This window comes from Lycium barbarum, chromosome 4 (genome assembly GCF_019175385.1).
Source record: "Lycium barbarum isolate Lr01 chromosome 4, ASM1917538v2, whole genome shotgun sequence".
NCBI classification, from domain to species: domain Eukaryota; kingdom Viridiplantae; phylum Streptophyta; class Magnoliopsida; order Solanales; family Solanaceae; genus Lycium; species Lycium barbarum.
The window spans coordinates 144,878,180-144,900,550 of NC_083340.1; the positions used below are offsets into that span (position 1 = coordinate 144,878,180).

General features: G+C 37.3%; 2 long non-coding RNA genes across 2 annotated transcripts; one reads left to right on the forward strand and one right to left on the reverse strand.

The window, feature by feature from the left end:
- Positions 1-7,410: 7,410 nt before the first annotated feature.
- On the reverse strand, positions 7,411-9,324 carry LOC132638784 (uncharacterized). The gene is made up of 3 exons (XR_009581885.1): positions 8,963-9,324; positions 8,646-8,694; positions 7,411-7,721 (listed from the first exon to the last, which is right to left on the reverse strand). It is a non-coding gene; the product is annotated as an uncharacterized LOC132638784 (long non-coding RNA).
- Positions 9,325-12,606: 3,282 nt separating this feature from the next.
- LOC132638786 (uncharacterized) lies at positions 12,607-14,482 on the forward strand. Its single transcript, XR_009581886.1, has 3 exons — positions 12,607-12,781; positions 13,109-13,164; positions 14,130-14,482. It is a non-coding gene; the product is annotated as an uncharacterized LOC132638786 (long non-coding RNA).
- The last annotated feature ends 7,889 nt before the right edge of the window (positions 14,483-22,371 follow it).

The following is a 22,371-nucleotide window of genomic DNA, read 5'->3' on the forward strand; positions in this document are numbered from 1 at the left end:
TATATATGCATATTTATCGCAGAATTGATAGTTATCCTAAAGGTGTAGCTTCACAAGCTAAAACAACATTAAAGAGACAGTTCAAGGATGATCAAGACTCGGTTCTATTAATTGTAGCAAATTTGGTTCGGTTCAACTTGAGTTTAGCCTGTATTATTATTTTTTGTGTGTCGTACTTTTCTTTTTAATAAATCTATGAGAAAAGTTATACATCCTTATTTAAAAATTATTTTAACTTTAAGTTTTTCATTTTATATTCAATAAAATGATTTATAGCTCACCCAAATGTTTATGATTTGTTTCAAATTACAAATTTTAAAATAATTCATTTCTTTCTTAAATTTGATGTCCAATCAAATACACATTTTCAATTTTCATTATTGTCGGTACAAATAATGCCACATAATTAAGGAAACGTCTTTTCTTCCAGTGTTTTCGAGAGATTCTAACGTAAGAGGTTTTTCTTTCTGCGTGAAAGACATTAAATGAAAATCAATGATTTCGACCGTTTAATTTGTTCCTTAGTACTCCAACGTCAAATATTTGTCAAAGCTATGCGGGCTGGTTGTTAACCAAAAGATAAAGATAAGAATGCCACATAATTAAGTACAAGTGATTTTTGTTTTAATAAACAGAAAGGTAAAAGAATATCTCGATATTTGTTTTAATAAACAGAAAGGTAAAAGAATATCTCGATATCATGCGCCAGTGATAATTTATACCCTCCGTTATACTATCCATCAATTTCTACCCCGACCTTGTTAGAGGCGGAGCTTGAGATTTGAATTTTATGAGTTCTGATAAGTTGCTAGATTCTAAATTTATAATCTGTACATATTCAATACACTTTTAGGGGTCGTTTGGTTTAAGGTATAAGGTGGGTTATCCCAGCACTAATTTTTATACCATGTTTGGTATAAAGTATAAATTAGTGTTGGGATAAATTTATACCTTGTACCAAACATGGTATAAAAATTAGTGCTGGGATAACCCAACTTATACCTTCTTAACCCACTTATACTGGGATTATTTTATACCATCTTTTAGATGGTATAAAATAATCCCAATAGATGGGATAAATTAGTCCCGGGATTATAATCCCGGGACTAATGAGTCCTTAAACCAAACGACCCCTTAAAGTTAAATACATGGTTTGAATCAAAGCTATTAGGTTTGACGGAATCCTGCAATAGACACTCTAGCTCCCCCCTAGTGGTCGTTTGGTGCATGGCCAAAATTATACCGGGACTATAATCCCGGGACTAATTTATCCCATATCTTGGGACTATTTTATACCATTTAGGAGATAGTATAAAATAGTCCCAAGATAAGTAGTATAAGAAGGTATATCCCAGCTTATACCATGGGATGCATTTTATACTTTATTTGGTACAAGGTATAAATTTATCCTATACCTTCTACCAAATATGGTACAAAAATTAGTGCTGGGATATCCTAACTTATACCTTCTACCAAACGACCATAGAATTGGGGTGCAAACATACCCCTACGCCGTTAGAGCCTCCACCATGACAACACCATCCCATGTGGCCGGAACCACAATATAAATTACTACCACCATGATGTTCAGCCAAACATACATATATTTATCCATTGTTGCCTCATATTTTAGTACTTTTTATCATCTTTTGAGTATTAATTACATTACCTTGTGCTTAAAATTATATTTTTACTGAGTAAAAATAAAACGGTGTGAAGATGAATAGATTCGGAGCAAAATTGAATAAAAAGTGAAAGAAAAAGAAAAATAGAACCAATGGAATACAAGAGATGGGTCATGTTGAAGTTGAAAGAAGGAAAAGGAAAAAGAGAGTAAGGATTTGTTATAAACCATTTTGTCAAGTTATATTTTGGATGTATTATTAATGATTATATAAGTAGAAGTGTAAATTGTACCACTTGACTTAAAGTGATAAATACAATTTGTAGTTGCAAGTTGTATCTTAGTTGTGTCCAAGTTGTAAAGCAACTTGTACAAGTTGTATATGTTGTAAGTTGAGAGGCAAAACTCTTCTATAAATAGGGAGCTTTGCCTTCTCATTTGTAACATCAAGAAAAGTGATAATACAATCTCTCCCTCCTCTCAACAAAGTTATTGGTTTGCTTCTTTTATTTATTTGCAATTATAAATTTTTATAACACGTTATCAGCACGAGACTTTGCCATCTTTTATAAATATTATGAAAAGATCGAAGGTACGTTTGCTTTAAAGTCACCTTAACAATGGTATCATATTTATATCTCTATATCGTGTATAGTTACAGATAAATATGTAAAGTTTACATGATATTGTATATTCTAAGATTTACGGACCCTGAAAATAATCTAGTCAAAATCATGAATTGCAGGATTTTAATATATGAAATTCATGTATGAGTGTGATGAATTAATTAATCCAAAACTACTGTAAATGACTATTTCAAGCTTTTTGAGGTGAAACCCTTTTATAAAGTAAGAACTAAGAAGTATTGCATCTTGAGATAAAGACTAGTTGAAGAGTCCAAAACTTTACCATAAGAATACATTTTTTCAACTAAATAAAAATCTCTTTTATCCTCACTTTTTCAAGAAATCTATATTTTTCTCTACACCCACAAGGTAAGGATAACTAACTATTTATTGTTGATACCTAATTTTCACCTCATGAAACACATATTTTAATTTTTAAATTTTTCGAGTCCAAGAGGGAGTAAGAATGCCCTTAAAAAAAATTTAAAATTTAAAAATTCCGAGAAAATTGCAAAAGTTGACGTATAATTATCATTTCATAAAAATTAACGATTATAAGAAATTACGAGTTAATTACTTTCACAAACATGATTTGAAAAGAAGATACATATCCTGCTCCGTCTAACTCGGAAAAATTATTAATTAAAACGACGTATGAATTACGGCTCATTTTTTACTACATTTTTCATATTTTTAAATATTACTCGAAAGTATATTAATATTGGGCTCGTTTTGAAGCTCGTGTTTTAAAACAACGTATTTTGATTTTTATTTTGTCGAAATATTATTTTACGAGGGGCGTATTAGACTAATTAACCTAAAACTGTATAAAAACTATGCTACATTTTTATAAAAAATAAGGATGAAATTTTATCCATTTGTACCTTTGTTGGTACTATTTGGATAAGGTCTTTTTCGGGAGCAAAGTATGGCCAAGTGGCCTATTTTTGTCTATAGAATTCTAAATGCTTAGTTGGATGATTTTTGAAAATTTGAATAAAAATTTTGGGGGGAAAAACTATGGCCACATGACCTATTTTTGTCCATAAAATTCTAAATTAGCTTGCCTACAAATAGAAGGGATGGATATTAAAAAAAGGAGGTCACTTTTTTTTTGAGAGAGAGAGAAAAAAGGGGGAAATTTTATCTTTATATTTTGGGGGATGTGGACCACACAATAGAAAACAAAAAAAAAATCTGAAAGAAATGTTTTCCGTCCCTCATTTCATTGCTTGACTTGGTTAATATACAAACTTTACAACCGTAATGATAGGCTAGAATTAAGGAGCTAATTCTACCAAATAATATGTTAAGCAAAGCTAACCTAAAATAGGAGATTACAAAATATTCTAACTAATATTTACATAATCTATCACACCCCCGCAGTTGAAACGGGAGGTTAACGAATGCTGAGACTGTCCCGAAATCTTTAAATAAGACTTGTGGTAGTCCTTTGGTGAAAATATCGGCAATCTGATAACGGGATGGAACATGAAGGACACGAACCTGTCCTCGCGCAACCTTCTCACGAACAAAGTGGATGTCCATTTCAATGTGCTTGGTGCGCTGATGTTGCACTAGATTTCCTGAAAGATAAATGGCACTTACATTGTCACAATATACCATAGTAGCCTTATGAATAGGACAATGTAATTCCAACAGAAGATTTCGAATCCAGCATGACTCGGAGACAACATTAGCAACCCTCCATACTCCGCCTCAGCACTCGAACAAGAGAGGGTAGGTTGGCGTTTCGAAGACCAAGATATCAAATTATCTCCAAGAAAGACACAATAACCAGACGTCGACCGACGTGTGTCAGGGCAGCCCCCCCAATCTGCATCAGTGTAGGAAATGAGGTCAGTAACTGAGGATGGATAAAGATGCAAACCATAATCAAGTGTACCCTGAATGTAACGGATGATGCGCTTAAGAGCATGCATATGATCATCTCGCAGAGCATGCATGTGTAAGCATACCTGTTGAATGGAATAAGAAATATCCGGCCTCATGAAAGTAAGATACTGAAGTGCACCTGCGAGACTGCGATAGTGAGTCGGGTCATCATATGGAGCACCCGATGTGCTGCTCACCTTCGATTTAGTATCAACCGGAGTAGAAGTAGCCTTACAAGAAGACATCCCAACTCGATCAATGATTTCTTCGGCATACTTACGTTACGAAAGAAACATGCCATCCTTATGGCGAGTGACATCAATGCCAAGGAAATAATTCAAAGGACCCAGATCCTTCATAGCAAATTCCGAGGCAAGTAGAGCCATAATGGAGCATCGGAGAGAATCTGAGGAAGCAGTAAGAATAATATCATCAACATAAAGTAAAATGTATGCCATATCGGACCCCTTTTTGTAGATGAACAAAGAATTATCAGATCTGCTGTTTGAAAAGCTAAGAGAAGAGACATAATCTGCAAAACTCTTTTACCATGCCCTCGGGCCTGCTTAAGTCCATATAAAGACTTACGGATTAAACATACATAATCCGGATGAGTGGGATCTCTGAAACCCATAGGTTGATGCATATACACTGTTTCCTTGAGCTCACCGTGTAAGAAAGCATTCTTGACATCTAGCTGATGAATAGGCCACTTCTTTGATAATGAAAGGCTGAGAACGGTACGGATCTTAGCCGGCTTGACCACCGGACTAAAGGTCTCACCACAATCAATGCCAACCTGTTGAGCCTTTCCATCACCTACAAAACGGGTTTTATGCCTCTCAAAATCACCATTAGACTTTTCTTTATGAGTAAAAATTCACATAGAACGAATAACATTCACATTAGGTGGACGGGGCACCAACTCCCACGTCTTATTTTTAATAAGAGCATCAAATTCATCATCCATAGCCATTTTTCAATTCGGGTCACGAAGGGCGGTCATAGGGTTATGAGGGAGAGGGGATTTCGTAACCGTGGTATTCAAGTTAAACGTACGTTTTGGCTTAAAAATACCATGTTGACTCCGGGTCACCATTCGAGGCTGATTGGTAGATTGGGGCAGCTGGGGCGATGTTTGTGTGGGTGTGGGAGACGGACCAGATGGCTGTTGGCCCAAGGCAGAGGTGAGAGGGGAAGATGGGTTTGTTTGTGGAGTTATCAACGGAGGGGGTTGGGCTGCAGGGGAGTGGGCTGGCCCATGCGCTGCCAATTGAGGGGAGTTGGCAGAAAGATCCACGGTGGGAGGGGGGTATTTGGCTGGGCCACGGGTGCAGCGTGGGGTGGACTGGGCTGATCATCCAGATCAGTAGCCATATGATGCATCCAAAATGGGGAAATCCCATCATCTAAAAAATCATAAGTAGTTGAAGTGGGAGAATGTAAACTGGAAAATGGGAAAACATTCTCATAAAAAATTACGTGACGAGAAATAATTATTTTGTTGGACGATAAATCATAACATTTATACCCTCTATGATTCGTAGGATACCCCAAAAATACACACGGTGTAGACCGGGCTTACAATTTGTGGATAGTCGTAGAAGGAAAGAGGGGATAGCATAAACACCCAAAAACCCGAAGATGAGAGTAAGATGGCTTTCTTTGGTATAGCACTTGAAGAGGAGAAACATGACCCAATAATTTGCTTGGTAAAATATTAAGAAGATATGTGGCCATTTGTAAGGCGTGATGCCAAAACGAAGGGGGAAGAGAAGCTTGAGCAAGGAGAGTCCGAGTGATATTATTGTGCACGAGGAATCTCATGCTATTCCCGTATCTTTCAGAAAACACAACTTCTACATAAGCCCTTTCTCATTTTCAAATCATATTCTGTTTATCTCTTTTTATTCTTATCACACCAGTCATTTCTGGTATTTGTTCTGTCTTGTTGCTCATCTTCCTTTGGTTCGGTCTTTCACAATTCCATCTCCAATTAGTTGATTAAAACTAATAAAAATGTCACCATGAAGCATTCTCTAACCACCACCAGAAGAAAAACTAGAATCCGACAAGCACCACAAGACTTCTAGTGCTTGATTCACATAGTTTACCTCCATATTTATTCTTAAGTCGTAAGCGAATAATTTAATTCCCAACTGCTTGTTGTACGCTTTGTATTCTTCCAATAAGGTGAAACTTAATTACCGGATGTTTTTGCCCTTCAACATAGGCTTTTTCTAAATCTAAATAAGGTTGGAACGTATTCTGGTCCGTTTAAATGAATTGCGAATTCGCTGCTCATATACGCTTCTTCAAGACAAGGTCTCCCAAATAAGAATGATGCCTCTTATACTTGACGTGGGGGTATTTCTTAAAGCTTTAGTCCAACATAATACACTTACCTTGTCGGTATCAACCTTCCAAACATATTATGAGCTTAGGTCTCATCTCTTTTCTTTTTTCCTCTTTCTGGGAAAATTTGGGCAGAGTTTCCTCTATACTTCTTATTATCCTAGAACCTGCACGCAGGAAATACCAACCATGCCTCACAGGGCCAACACATATACGTATATATATATATCATATCATATCGCATCATAGCCACACAGGGCTAACAATTTCAAATAAAAGTATGAAAATGTCGAAACTTACCTCACATGCCTAACTCAAACGGCATCGGAGGCACTTTCCTGTTTACTTTTCTGTTCAATCTTCAACTTTATATTTCAATCATACCTCAAATAACTTCCCCGACATACATCTTTCATACCATTGCTTACCTGAGTACAGTGTAGCTTCCAATATCATCAGTCATTGTCTTCTGTCGATGCCGTTGTTTGGCTGAAATCAAAGGATTGTAGAAAGGAATTCATTTCCTACGGCTGGCTCTATCGCACGATCTAAGATCCAAAGAAAGGTAACACCCTAAATGTCCTGTAGCCTCCTGTTTATAGATGTGGTGCACAACACACCGATAAACAAGACTCTACTAGACACGGTCTGTAGACATTCCGAGGACGAACCGCTCTGATACCACTTCTGTCACGACCCAACCCCGTAGGCCGTGACTGGAGCCCTACTTGGGCACCCTGACATACCTATCCATATCTGATCACATCCAAATAGCATATACGGCCATAAACACTATATGCCGTCTCAAACTATGTCAAACTGTATCAGACACAATTCAGCGCAAACATATACATATACTTATATCGAAAAGCCGGCAAGGCTATCAAATGTATCAAAAGCCGACAAGGCTAACAAATGGCACAACGGCCCCAAAACATATACAAAATGCACGCCGACAAGGCTGCCATAGCGAATAGGATCATACAAACACATCTGAACAGAAGTAGGCACACACACCCACAAATACGTCTACAGACCTCTAAGCAGACCAAACGGATCATATGGCGGGATAGGGCCCCGCCGTACCCCTGAACAAATATATATACATGTGCATCAAACAAGTATATATACCAAAATGTAGGCTCCGGAATAAGAGGAGCACTCCAAACAGCAGAAGAGGGTGTCCTAAACTGGTGGATCACCAAACTGTGCGTCTGTACCTGCGGGCATGAAACGCAGCCCCCCGAAGAAAGGGGGTCAGTACGAAATATGTACTGAGTATGCAAAGCAGAAAATACAGAAACAAATATGAAGCATAAACGAAATAGTAGTACAGAACATAAGTATAAATCCAACATATCAAAATGTTTACTTTAAAACATAAGTCATGCGTAGGGTACAGAAGAATATGGTCGCCCGCCCGTCGATGGCGCCATAACACAGCATAACACCAGAATGTTTCAAATCTCCGTATCCCCGTCACATATCACATCACAACATAACGCCATACACAGCATAACACCAAATATATGTGGAACCCGACCCTCTTTTGCGAGTAGCTCGGTGAACCATAAACACAGCATAAATCCGGAGTATATCAAAGTGCGCACGATAACAGAACCGGCGAAAGATATAACAGAACGCACGAGCAGAGTCATGAGTAACCATATGCATAAAATCATTATCATAGACTCAAATATAAGTAAATGACCATACTTGAAATTCGAAATGATAATCATACCCAATTCTTTCAAAAGTCGTCCGAATTACATAAAGGAAAGTCGCGGGATCCACGGACGGGTATTGACCCGAGTCGGGTCCGCCTATGGAAAACATACTCATTATATGCCATATAAACTTCTACAAAAATATTGAAGCAATCCGAGCCTTTCTGTGAAAGATATGACGTTCAGAAATTACAAAGTTCTTTAAAGTGAAACCTTTTTATGCAAAGTTCGGAAAGCGATTATTTCAAAGACATAATGATTCATATTTCATCAAATCATACATAAGAGTGCCAAGGAATATATATATAAGGATCATAACATGCTCGGATTTCGAATTTAGAATTTCCTCTAGGCTCGTGATATAGCCTATTGAAAACTAAGGCATGCCAAAAGAAAGAAGGGTTGAGCTTTACATACCTTGTCGCTTCTCAAGTTAACCATAACTTAGGTCTTGGACTTCACCAATCTACAAATAATACCAAATATGCTAATAATTAAATTAGGATACTCTTTCAAACCAACCCTTAATTACTTAGAAATCTAACGATATTCGGGCAACATCTTCCCTAAAAACATAATAATCCTCGTGATTCCAACTTAGCCAAAATATCAATCACCATACCAACAACAATATCAATTTATCCGATTTCCAATACAATTTTCGTAATTCTTTCATCTAGCAACGTAGATACGATTCGGATAGCTCAAATATGTCTAGAAGAGAGGATTATTACCTCATGTGCCAAGAAATAATTTTCTTCTGCCTTACTTCACTTCCAAGAAAGCCCGGATCCAACAACGCGATAAAATGGAATAACGAGATCCAACCGGTGAACAAACCCGAATATTATTCCCGAGAAAAATAATTAAAAAGAAAGAATTAAAATTGATCTCATGAATTTCTTGATCATGCTGCTGTAAACACAGTGTGTTGGCTACGTGTAATCACAAGGAACGAAAATTTGTTTCATTTAGGTGCTACCTCCGTGAAATTGCATCTATGTATGGCTTGGTATTTTTTTTTTTTCAAACTGAAAATATCTCGTTGCTGCCTCCATTGTTGTTCCCAGCGCCCCTTTTCTGTATTTTCCTTTCATTTTTTTCAAGTGAGCTATCAACAATTCACTAGCTCTACACATTAATATAGAAAATGATGGACCTTTGGCCCTTACACGTGCCTTATGGCTAGGCCCACTAAAGTCTACTAATTATATGGTCTTGCTTCCACATGTCCTTTATTCACAAGGGTATGTCCCTTAAAATTTATCCACTAATCAATATATTTAGTTTCACTATACGTCCCCACTTAATTAATTATACACATAATTAATTTATTAATCTCAATTCACTTGAACATGAACCAATTTTAACACACTTCGTATACTCATTATCATAACCATGAGGTAGAACTCTAGTTCATATCCTCTTTACACATACACCAAATATTATTCTCAGTCACCGTCCTCACACTTTTTAAGTCCTAAATTATTTTGGGACCTCAAACTCTTTGTACACCGAGCACTCAATTTTTATCCTTGAATATGATCGAGTTCTCCGGGCTCGAATAATTTTGCTCATATTGGACGATTAAATTTTTCTAGTCCAAAAATATGGGATATTATAGCTTGGACCGTATTTCATCAAATAAATTTCGAACCTCGACAAAGCTTATTTTCTTAGATTTGTTTAACTTCAAATATTTATAACACATTTGTACCATCACTACAACCACCCATAAGCTTGGGAGGATAACCTCGTTTTCGTTACTAATATCATTTTACTCACATGCTTTCCTACACATGAAAATACGGGATGTAACAAGAATGACTAGATTTATTACATTCAATGCTTTTATTGAGCCTAAGACAATCCAAAATAGAATTTCCCGGATGACCCAAACGATCATGCCAAAAGAGAGAGGACAAAGCCGCAAAGGTTGATGGAGTGGTGGTTGGATATTTGATGGTGGTGATTATATAAAGATCTCCCCGACTATCACACCTCATTAGTGCCATCCCTGTCTGAAAATCCTTCACAGAAAACCCATATGGATCAAATTCAACAGTCACAGAATTATCAGTAGTAAACTTCCGCACTGAAATTAAATTTTTAATGAGTTTAGGAGCATGTAAGGCATTCCGTAAGGATAAAAGGGGGGGTTGGGGGGTTGGGGGAGGCAAACTAGTATGACCACAACCACGAATTGGAATCGAATGACCATTTCCCACAACAATACCATTATTTTGATTGCTCAAATTAAAATAAAACGAGAGATTACCGTTCGAGGATGTCATATGAGAAGTGGCCCCGGTATCCATGTACCAATTTTGATCGGGCGAGTTCAAGGTCATGGTGTGCATTGCGGACTCGATGTCGGTTGGAACATACGACCCATGAGGTGCTACTGCTGCTGTGTATAGCTGTTGGGCTGGAGGAGGGCCCAATATACCTTGCTGCCTTGTTGGGCCAGTTGGGGGACGAGCCCAAGAAGTGGTTGGGTAAGGACATGGGGGAGGAGCAGCAACCCATTAAGTCTGCGGTACCCACTATCAGTGACCAAGTTGTCCGGCATGCCACTGCTGCGAAGAGGAGCCCGCTGGCTGTGCACCACCGCTGCTACAGCCTGAACCACCGCGTCCGCCGGAGTTGTTTTTACCGCCGCCTGAGCCGTGGCCAGAACCCCCTTTACGGCCATTCCTAAAATTGTGGCGGTGGGAATTTTTTTTTCCCCCGGTGTGAGCCTGTGTTTTCAGATTAAAGTGCAGCGTCGTCGACCGCGGCTACCATAGCCGAACCATACCCGTGAGACACCATGGCTGCAAGTTCACGTTCTTCCAAAACAAGGGAAGACCGAGCCTCTATGAATGGGGGGAGAGGCTTAGCATGGAGAATTTGTGTCCCAACCCCTTTGTATGCTTCAGTGAGACCCCAAACCAGTTGAAGGACAAGGCAGCTATTCGTCACGAGAGCCCCGACGTTTTTCAATTGATCCGCAAGGCTCTTTAGACGCTGACAATAGGCGGAGGCATTGGGAAAATCCTCCATACGGGTCGTCGTGAATTCTTGTTCGAGAGTCACCGCACGAGAGTTTTGATGATCATGGAATATATCACGCAAGCGGACCCAAGCTTCCATTGCAGTAGCGTCTGGTTCGATGATGGTGTTTAACAGATCATTCGAAATTGTCGAATATATCCATTGAAGCATGGCAGCGTCAATGGTCGTCCATAATTCGACTTCCTCATAAGTTTTGGGAGCCGACTTCTCCTTACCTGTGGGGGGAGGAATGATGTGATGAAGGACCTTGTGAGAACGAGCATGAATCTTGAAAAGCTCGGCCCATGTTCGGTATTGTGAGTTCTCCATCTCAAGAACAACAGAGATGTGATTCTTGATATTCGAGACCGCGAGGGCCGGGTGGAACGAGGACTTAACCGGAGTAGGTGTTTCATCAGGCATGGTGTAACACCCCGCATCTTGGAACTGAGTTTAAGCTCATATTATTAGAGTTCTAGTGGAAACATTGAAGGTTTGAACGTTTTGCGAAAATGGTTGATAGGCCTAGTTCGGGCAGCAATAACTCCTTGATCGGTTTGGAATTTTGGAAGGTACTATCAATGAAGTTGTAGTACGTAGAAATACCTTTCTAACGATATAAGTACCAAGCCAATCAGAGATCGGAGCAAGGAGATATGATCGTCTCAATATGGCTAATAGTAAGGCACTTGAAATCCTATAGAATCGGCTAAGTTTTCGATACGTCTGCCTTCCAGTCAAATTTCATGCAAATCCGTTGGGAATTTGAGAAAACCTCCTTGATGAAAGTTGTATCCCTTTGAAATAGATTTCCAACGGTATCTTACGGGAGTCAAACGGGCATCTATGCAAAGAGTTATCCCCATTTTACTGAAGCCTGTTCGCTGGAAATTCTGCCAGCGTAACGGTGACGTTACGGACCGTAACACATGTTACGGGCCGTAACAGTGGACCGTAACGTCCCGAAAATTTCCAGAACCTCACTGAAAATTTTCACCAAGGTACGGTACCAAGTTACTGTCCGTACCTCGTGTTCCGGGACTGTAACAGTGACCGTATCTTGGTCCGTATGTACGTTTCGGGTCACCTGACTTCGGGAGGCCATAACCCTATCATAACTTGGGAATTTGGGAAAAATCAAAGAACGAAAGTTGTACATAATTGAAATACCTTTCGAACCATAGGTTGTGGGTTCACAGGCGACATCGGGATATGGAGATATGGATGTTTTAAGACAGAAAGGTCCCAACCCATTTTCAAGTTGGGTCAACCCATTTCCCCTTAGTATATAAGGGAAATGTAACCCTAGCAGCCCCATTTTTTCCCACAACTTCAGATTTTAGAGAGAGGAAGTGAGAGAGAAGGGAAATTAGAGAGAGAAAGTAGAAAATCAACCAAGTTTAAGGCCCCGAATCCCGAAGCTCGTGAAGGATAAAGTGTAGTACAAGTTGTTGCCGTCATTCTAAGCTAAGGATCGAACTTGGGGGTGTTGATTTCGTGGTGACTACTCTTGAAAGGTAATGTTTCTACTCCCTAATCATTTATGGTTGTGAATTGATGAATTCTTGGGAGAATAATAATTGGGTTTGAAGAAGAGAATTATATGAACTATGCTAGAGTTGTTGGATTGTTGTATTCATATGGTTGATGAAGAATGATGTTAATTACATCTAATTGAGATTGTAGAATTAGCTAGGAGTAATAGAATGGGGATTGGGTGAAGAAAACACCATTAATGAGGGTTATAGAGCTTCATGCCCACTAAGTGTTTGATAAAATGCTTAGATGAACAAAACATGGATATTGCTGCTAATATAGAATCCATATGGCTTGTATTGCTATAGATTGAAGTTGAAGGGATTGAAGGACATTGTGATACGCTCAAAAGCGGGAAGTTAAGGTATGTAGAACTTTCATCCACATGTGGGAACCTCTACGTTCTTCCCCATGATCCGTTTCGTAAAATTTATGAAGTTCAAATCCTAGGGCATTAAACCCAACATATTGGTAGCCCGTAATTATGTATGTATGTACATGAATCCCGTATATATGTTCGTTATTGTATTCCTAACCTTCCATTACGGACATTAGGAATCCTAGCTTAATCCATGAATCATGAATTCTTCCTCATGTGTTCTCATTATGTTCATATGAAACTGCATGAGTTATTTTGCAAGTTATAAACATGTTTTCAAGTCAACTACAAATATATGGTTATGAACTATTGTATTACTCATAAATCAAGAACATGTTTACAAGCTATTTCATGAAACCATGTTTACAAGTTATTTCGTGAAATCATGATTTCAAGAAAAGTACAAGTTAATTCACGAAAGTCATGGGCTTCTTAGCCAACTATATTATTTTCATGTTCGGGAGTTGTATTAATACTGAGAAGGCTCAGATAGCCTGAAACTACGTATGCCAACGTAGGATAAGGATCGCTCCGCCCAGATAGGACGATTCCTTCATATTTTCCCCATTGAGGGATTTTGGATCCATTCATGTCATGTTCATGTCTCGTGCCCCGGCAAGGTACGAGATGGCTTAGCTGATCGGGCAGAGATCAGACTTCACGTTTCTCCCCGTGGTGGTTCATGTCGGTATTACAGACTATTACAGATTATCTCATGCTTACAGTACTCATGATTATGTTCAGTTCCAGTACTCAGTTTCAGTTTCAATTTCATGTTTATGTACTCATGCTCATGCTCATGTTCATGTCCAGGTTGTTTTTTTCAGTTTCAGTTCTTATCATGCTATTTCATGTCCCATGTTATTTCATTCAGTTGTTTTACATACCAGTACATTCAATGTGCTGACGTCCCCTTTTTATTGCCCGGGGGCCTGCATTTCACGATGCAGGTACTGATATACAGGACGACACATCTGCTCAGTAGGACAACATTCGTATCAGCTTATTGGTGAGCCCCATCTCATTCGGGGTTTAGTAAACTTTTATCTTATGATTAATTATGCATCTAAAGGTATGCTGGGGCCTTGTCCCAGTAAGTATGTTTTCCAGTCAGACTCATGATAGAGGTTTCATAGACTAGACAAGTCAGTTATGTTATGTCAGATATTCGGAGTCGTATAGCCATTTTGGCTCACTCATGTTTAAACAAGTATTGTATTAAGTATTATGACTTACCATATTTTATAAAGGCTCATCATGCATTCACATTATAATTCCGCTCATGTATGCCTCATGATAGTTCAGCAAGCCATGTGGTTCGCTCGGTCACATGCAGTCAGGCACCGAGTGCCGTGTTACGTCCAGGCCATGGTTCGGGGCGTGACACATGGCTGATTGATTAGAGAGTGAAGATGACGGAAAGAGGAAGAAGAAGGAGGGACTAGGCGCAACGGAAGAATAAGGAAGAAGAAAACCCTACCCTGATACCATGAAAGAAATGTTTTCCGTCCCTCATTTCATTCCTTGACTTGATTAATATACAAACTATACAACCGTAATGTTAGGCTAGAATTAAGGAGCTAATTCTACCAAATAATATGTTAAGCAAAGCTAACCTAAAATAGGAGATTACAAAATATTCTAACTAATATTTACATAATCTATCAATATCCATCATCATCTTCTTAGAAGATGGTCACGGATGAAAAAAAAGAGGAGGGATCCATAGCAATAAAAAAATATATCACCACCTTCTTTCACTCCATTTTTTACCTTCACCGTTTTCACCACCTAAAAACCCATTATTGAAACCACACACAAGAGAGGAAAAAAAAAAAAAAAAAAGGAAGTTGGAAAATTAGCCCAAAAAAAAAAATGCGCTAAAGTTTAATTTATATATTCAAAAACTTAGTAGTGTCACACCCCTTTTTCTCCACAAAAAATGATTTATGATGTTAAGTTCAAAAGGGTTTTAAATTAGAAAGTGACGAAAATTGTGTTTCGAAAAGGGATTTTATTTAAAGAAAAAGAGTCGTCACCTGGCATCGAGTTTTGATGTGCCAAGTGACCGTAAAATCAATATCCCTTTTAAAACAAGTTTGACTCTAAAAACTGATCAGCGACAGAAATTCCGGTTAAGGAATTCTGTTGACCGAGGGGAAGGTGTGAGGCATCCCTCGAGTCCCGTGGTTTCAGCACGGTCGCTTTAATTAACTCTTATTGACTTAAGCGGACACTCAATCGGATAAACTCAAACAACAAACAAGCATGCGCACAAGAAAAGTTTGAAAATAAAGTCTAAATTATTACAACTTGAAATAAAAGAAAAATGCGAGAAAATAAACATATACTACCCTATGCTAAACTATACTAAGCTATCCCCGACATCCCGGGGTCTTCTCCACGTACGGCCTCCATTTTTACATTGATTTTCTTCCGGGGCATCTCACCCGGGAATGAATATACAATATGGAAAGCAAGTTAAAAAAAACACACACACACAAGCGATTAAACGGCCTAAAGATTTGCGTACCCAACCCGACTTTACGAAGCAAGTAATAAAATTCAAGCCCAAACTTTATTATTAAGACCCAAATTAGTTCCCCCTTTTTTTAGATTAACACCCCTAACTTCCAACTATTACAAGCGATTCAATACCTAATCTTTATCTTAAAGATACAAACTAACGAACCAATTATTCCCATGAGCGAGTCCACAGAATCCCGTCATCCAAATAATTAAATCAAGTTAATCTTAAACCATAACCAAGATACTGCTCGGCTAAACAGCTTCGAACTCGACGATAACTGAAGCTTTGATAATGAGCCTATGGTTGGATTAAGGTGGTTTACCTATGGTTTTCCATTGTTACGTTTGGTTTATAATTTAATATTGGATCCCTTTTTTTTCTTAGCTCCGTTCGTCAGTCTCTCTTTATAAAAAATGAAAATGATTTCCCCCCACTTGTTTTGTGTCACTGTGTGTGCATATTTGGAAAATTCCCCTCTTCCATATGTGTATTGCCTATGTGTGATATACCGATATATTGATGATGATGAAAAATGGGCGAAGGTTCCACCCAAAGGAAAAAAACGTGACCCCTTCCTCTTTTATGATAAGGTTTGTTATCAAGTTTTGTCATTTTGTGGTGAGGTGATATAATCTCATTTGCTCATTTTCTTTTTGTCATTTTTTTTAATTTACCTGTAAAATGAGAAATACTTAATAACTATTCCTAGATAGAGAAAATACACTATTTAACATAAAATAACTACCTAAACAAAATTAAATCCTAAAAAAAGCATATTTTTTGTAATTTTCATTCTTTTGAAACCACCGATTTATACTCTAGAAATAGCAAATATTTTTTATCCTTTTGATTTTCGCAAATAAGCCTACTAAATAAAAATAGAATAAAATCGACACATCAAAATTAAAATTAAAAGAAATATCTAAAAACTATAAGGTGAAACACACGGGGAGGGTCAAAATTACGTGTCTACAAGTATCCTATACACACTCTTACTAAAAATACACAAAATATAAATGCAAGAGATATATATACATAGAATAATACAGATATCATCCAAAAAATTTAAAAAGAGTAGCAATGTTAAGTGATTTTAGGTTAGTTAAATCGATAAAAAATAAGAAAAAGAGTAGCTTAAGTTAGAATTTTTGACATTGTGTTAGTAGGTTTAGTATGATTTATTCAATATTGTTAGCTTTTGATATATAAAAAAGAAGAAGAGAATTTTACGTTGCAATTCATTTTATAAAAGTTATTTGCATTAATATTAGAACTTTTTAAATATTTCAAAAATAACATATTATATAACAGATTTTGCCAATAATTAAACATGAGTAATGTCCCAAATGAAGGGATGAATTTTACTCTCTTTCTCCCACTAAATTAGGAATTGAATGCTAGAATTTCTTTTTTCCTCTTTTCTCTCTTCCCAAACTAAATCCGGATTAAATGCTAGAATAATATTTTCTCTCTCTCTCTCTTCCCTATTTTCCACAAATGCTAATACCACTAAATTAGGGGTTGGATGATAAAACATCATAAAAAGCATGTTTTTATTTTATTTTGATGGTATAAGTACAATATAAGTAAGATCTTTGAGAATATGCATGATTATGTTTAATTAATACACAAAATTATTGACAAAATTTATGGTATATTTCTGGTATGTTTATGATATTAAATATTTGTAACAGAAAATATGTCATAATTATGAAAAGCTTAAAAAAAATTATATGCTCAGATATAACATATTTGTGATATATTCACCACTTAAAATTTAATTACAACTATATAATTGGGATATAAAAAACATTTCATATATTTTCTAGATATATATACATAAAATACACGGTTACTAATTTAACATATATCTAACATTTTTTTTATATTTTAAAAAAAAAAAGATGCGTACATTCTTTTTCTGAACATAGATTGCTTGTATACTTGTGTGTGTGTGTGTATTGATGTGCTGTGAAAATAAACACTTTTGTTGTTACTTTTTGTGTATTTATGTTGTTTTGTAGGATAAGATGCCCGGAGAGCAAAACGGAGCAAAATAGAGCAAAAATAGAACAATCAACACTTTCTGGCAGCATCTGCTGCAGCATGTTGTGCATGCAGCATCTGCGAGTAGCAGATGGTGCAGCATGTTGAACCTGCGAGTAGCAGATGCTGCAGCATGTTGAACCTGCGAGTAGCAGGTTGTGCAGCAGATGTTGACAAAGAAATTGGCACAACCTGCTACGATTTTGGCACAACATACGACTAGCATGTTGCACCTGCGACACAACATGCGAGTAGCATGTTGTGCATGAGGGTATTATTGTCCAGATTTTGTTCCCGTTTTTGGAATGATATAAATACTCTTTTAGGGTTTATAATAGACATCTTTGACAGTTTTTCATCAAGTTTGGAGACTAGGTTTCTACACCACACTTTGGGGTTGAAGATTTGAAGATTTGGTTGAGCATTTCTTAAACCTTTAATTCATTTCTTCAATTCCTTGCTTTGTATTGATTATCTAAGTGTGTAGCTTTCTATTCCATTACTTGAATCTTGTTTATGAAAATATTCTTGATTAAATTTTGGTTTGAAACTCTTGTTATGCTTATGTATTGAATGATTTTTATTCCTAATGAAGTGGGTTATTGTTTCTTTAATTAATCTCGTTCTTGAATGTTTCCAAAAGGATTAGCTAACCCTAAGACTCACCCATTTACTTTGATTGAGCTCGGAAGAGGAAATCTAGGTTGGGAAAGATTAATTAACAAGAATTTGGGTCATTAAACCCATCTAATAACTTGAGCTCGGAAGAGGATAGTTACTTGAGGTTAAATTGATTGTGCCCAATATCACACTCTAAGACTTGGAAAAGCTTAGAGTGAAATTCATTGATTTGGTTGGAAGACTTTCAATGAGATTTTAGAAATCATTATCTATTAACATAAACCCGCTCTTAGTTGTAAAATCATGAAATACATTGGATCGTTACTTGAGTGTAATCTCCTATTATCCATGCTTGTGGCCATTGATCATTTTACTTGTTTTCTAGGTTAGTTTACATTTCCGCACTAGTTATAATTTTCTCAAACAAAACCAAAATATTATCTATCATTTGGCTTTAGCTTAGTTGGTGAAAGTTCCTTACTTTCTTAATCGCCTAGTATATTGTTCTCTGTGGGATCGACCCCAACTCATAGTTGGGTAAATTATATTGCAGACGACCGTGTACACTTTCTCTTTGAGGGGTGGATTTGGACGTTATCAATTTTGGCGCCGTTGCCGGGGAACAATTTGGCATATTTGAGTTAGTTTGGGATTTAAGCTTGCTTGCTTTGGTCCAAACTTGTGAATATTTGTGTTGTTGTTTCGTAGCTTTATTTGATTTTTATATATAAAAAAAATGGCATCATATAATGAAAATTGATCGGATGGTAGTTGTTCATACTTTGATGACCCATGTCCATATTGTGGAGGACCCCACTTTTGGCAAGATTGTGAAAATTTTCCCGGGAGAGAGATGTGTGCACCGTCTCAATCCTATGATGGGAATATTTGTAATATATGTGGTGGTCAAGGTGGACATTGGGGTGATTGTCCCAATTATTTTGCTCCCCCTCCCCCAAGTTGTTCTAACGAAAATGCTAGTTGCGCTTTTGAGTTTGATAGGGACAATGACATGATAAGTGAAGGACAAAGTGCCGAATATGAAGGCATCATGGAAATGCTCCAAACATACTTAGATCGGGAAGCTAAAATGGAGGAAGAGCGAAAACTCGTCCAACAATCCATTTTAGAAAATGGAGAAGCTATGAAAAGAATGAATGATTCATTAGAAGATGCAAATTCCTCAATTGTCATGGAAGTGTCTACTCCTCAAAATGAATTGGTTGAAGAAGAGATTTCAAATTTGAAAGATGAGCCCGACAATTCTTGTGACCACAACGAAAGTTGTGAAAGTAAGGAAGTGGGCCAACTTGAAGAAGAACAAAATATTGATGAAGAAATCTCCAATTCTCAAAAAGAAGAAGTTGAGGGAATTTTGAAAAGCATTATGGGGAGGAACAAAAACTATGGGCAAGTCTTGACCAAATTGTGAGAAGAAGTTCAACATGGAGATGATGAAACTATCCAAAAGGTATATCTCACCATGGATGGATTTTTACAAGAGTTGGACGACTCTCACAATGAAGAAAAACTTGACAAGATGGAAATTTTGAGCCAAGATTGGCTAATGAATCAAGCTCAACAACTTGAAGCCTATGAGGATCACCGTGAAGGAATTTCACGGATGATGGAAGAATTTCTAAAAATGCATGTTGAGCAAAGTCAAGGAGTGGAGCTACTTGAAATTGCGATCCAAAAATTAGAGGCCGCATTGAATGCAAAGATTGAGGCATGTGATGCTCAATATCAAAGGGCCATGGATTGTAGTTTTGAGTTGGTTTCCTATGAAGAAGAGGTCAAGATTGATTTTCAAGAGCTAATGATGAATTGCCAACCGACCAATCCAAAAATAATGCAAGATGCCGAGATTGAAGAAATGATACTAGAGTTGCATAAAAAAGTTCATGAAATGGTTTTTGAAGACTCTAGTTCATTTTTGGGTGAGGATGTCAAAAATGAAGTGAATTTGAAATTGAAGCGCATTGGACCACATTCCAACCATTTTTCAACATTGTGTTTGGTTGATGATATGGAAGTTGAACTAACCAAGCCTATGGAGAATTTTGGAGATGAAAAAAAAAGCGTTTTCATTTTGAAGTTTGCTATGCCAAGAAGAGAAAATGGCATGCCTCACTTACGGGCCAAGAAGTGCAAAACGCGACACCCGAGAGTTGGCCTCTTTGCTTTCCTACCACCGCCTCACGAGCATCACCGAAATCTTGATTCAAAGTTGGGGCGCAAATTCATATATTTCAAATGGAGGGAAAAGTGGTAAAGGTAACCGTCGTGCCGCGACGTTAACTTAAGCGCTTGGTGGGAGGCAACCCATCGTTTTAAAAATTTTAAGTCATTTTTGAAATTTTCTTTTTTAGAATAGCTTAGTAGATTATTTTTGACTAATCCACAAAGTTTTAGAATTTTTGGAGTTGTTTTGAGCAGGTCGGGTTTTTAGAGCAGCCCCAAATCAGTAGTTGCTGCTGAAAAAAAAAATTCAGGTGACATCACCTGCGAACCGCAGGTCATGCCTGCGAGTCGCAGGTGCTGACAAAAAAATATTAATTGCCCTCAAACTATTTTATGTTTTGTTTTGATTATGTGCAGTGAGGACACTGCAATGTTTGTAGTTGGGGGTGGCATGTGGTAGCACATTATATTTTGGATATGCATAAATTGTGCCTTTGCCGGGCTTTTGTCTTATATATTGATATTGTGTGCCCTTGCCGGGTTTGTTTTGTGACTATTGGTATGGTTGTGAATAAACGTTGTTGCAAATGGAACTTGCTCAAATTTTTGAAGATTTTGTTTTGTTGACATGTTGTGGATTAGTCACTTTTATTAGTTTATTTTCTTTCTTAGCTTCTTTAATTAGTCTTGTAGTTTAGGTGTAGGTGATCCTTTGAGGAAAAATTGTGAAAACTCTTGGCTTGTTTGGTACTGATAGAATTAATCTCTTGCATGTGAAGCGTTTAATTGAGCATACCCCTCCAAGTGGAATTTTAAGTGAAAAGAGAAGCAAGATGCATAGAAGGAATGATTTTTGTGACAACTTTTTGGCTCATTTTGTGATTCTACCTACTAGATGAGTTTTACTTGGGATGATGAGATATTGCTCTATTTGTTCTTGCTTAGGAAGTAAAATTGATCCATCTTGACTAGTTCATATGCCATGTGTGGTGAGTGTTTGTTGAATAATTCTTGTGTTTACTTTTATCATCTAGAACTTGTCCGGTTAGTCTTTCAATGCTAATTTTGATTATGTTGGTTGGAGAGATGACCTTGGCTATCTTTGTGATTTTTGAAAGAGCCTCTTTAGCCTTTCTAGCCTACCATTGCATAAATAATATCACTAGTAACCCCATTTGAGGCTATGACCTTTTCTTTGATTGCCACATTACAAGCCTTTACCCTTTTTGATGAAAAGTCTCTCTTTTGAACCTTTTCCTCCTTGAACATGAAATTGTGAATTTGAGGCCAAAAGCCTAAGTTGGGGGTGTTAGTGTCGCTTGAGAGTGGTGAAGGTTGGTGTTGTGGAAAAGTCAAAAGAAAAGAAGAAAATTTGAAAAATACAAAAAGGTTGCAAACTTTTTGTGCAAAAAAAAATGTATCTTTGAAAAAAAAAAATAGAAATCAAGAAAATGGTTGCACAAAAAGAAGTTGGAATAATTGCGGAAACTAGTATGCAAAGGAAGGAGTGATGTTTTGAAATGAAGAGGAAAGTGGACGAAAGGTTTTGTGTAGTATTCAAGGAGGGCGTAGTCACTTGTATCCTAAATACTTATCCTACCATTCCCTAAGCCTACATTACGAGCTTAAAAAGTCCCTATTGTCACGACCCGACCCCGTGGGCCCCGACCAGTGCCCGAGCTGGGCACATATACGTACCCGATACCCCAAATTAGCATATTAAAAGAATAATAATATAATAATAATATTAGTGGTCGCTACAGAATTTAGCAGAAAAGCAGACTTGGCACACATAGGCCGATAAGGCCATC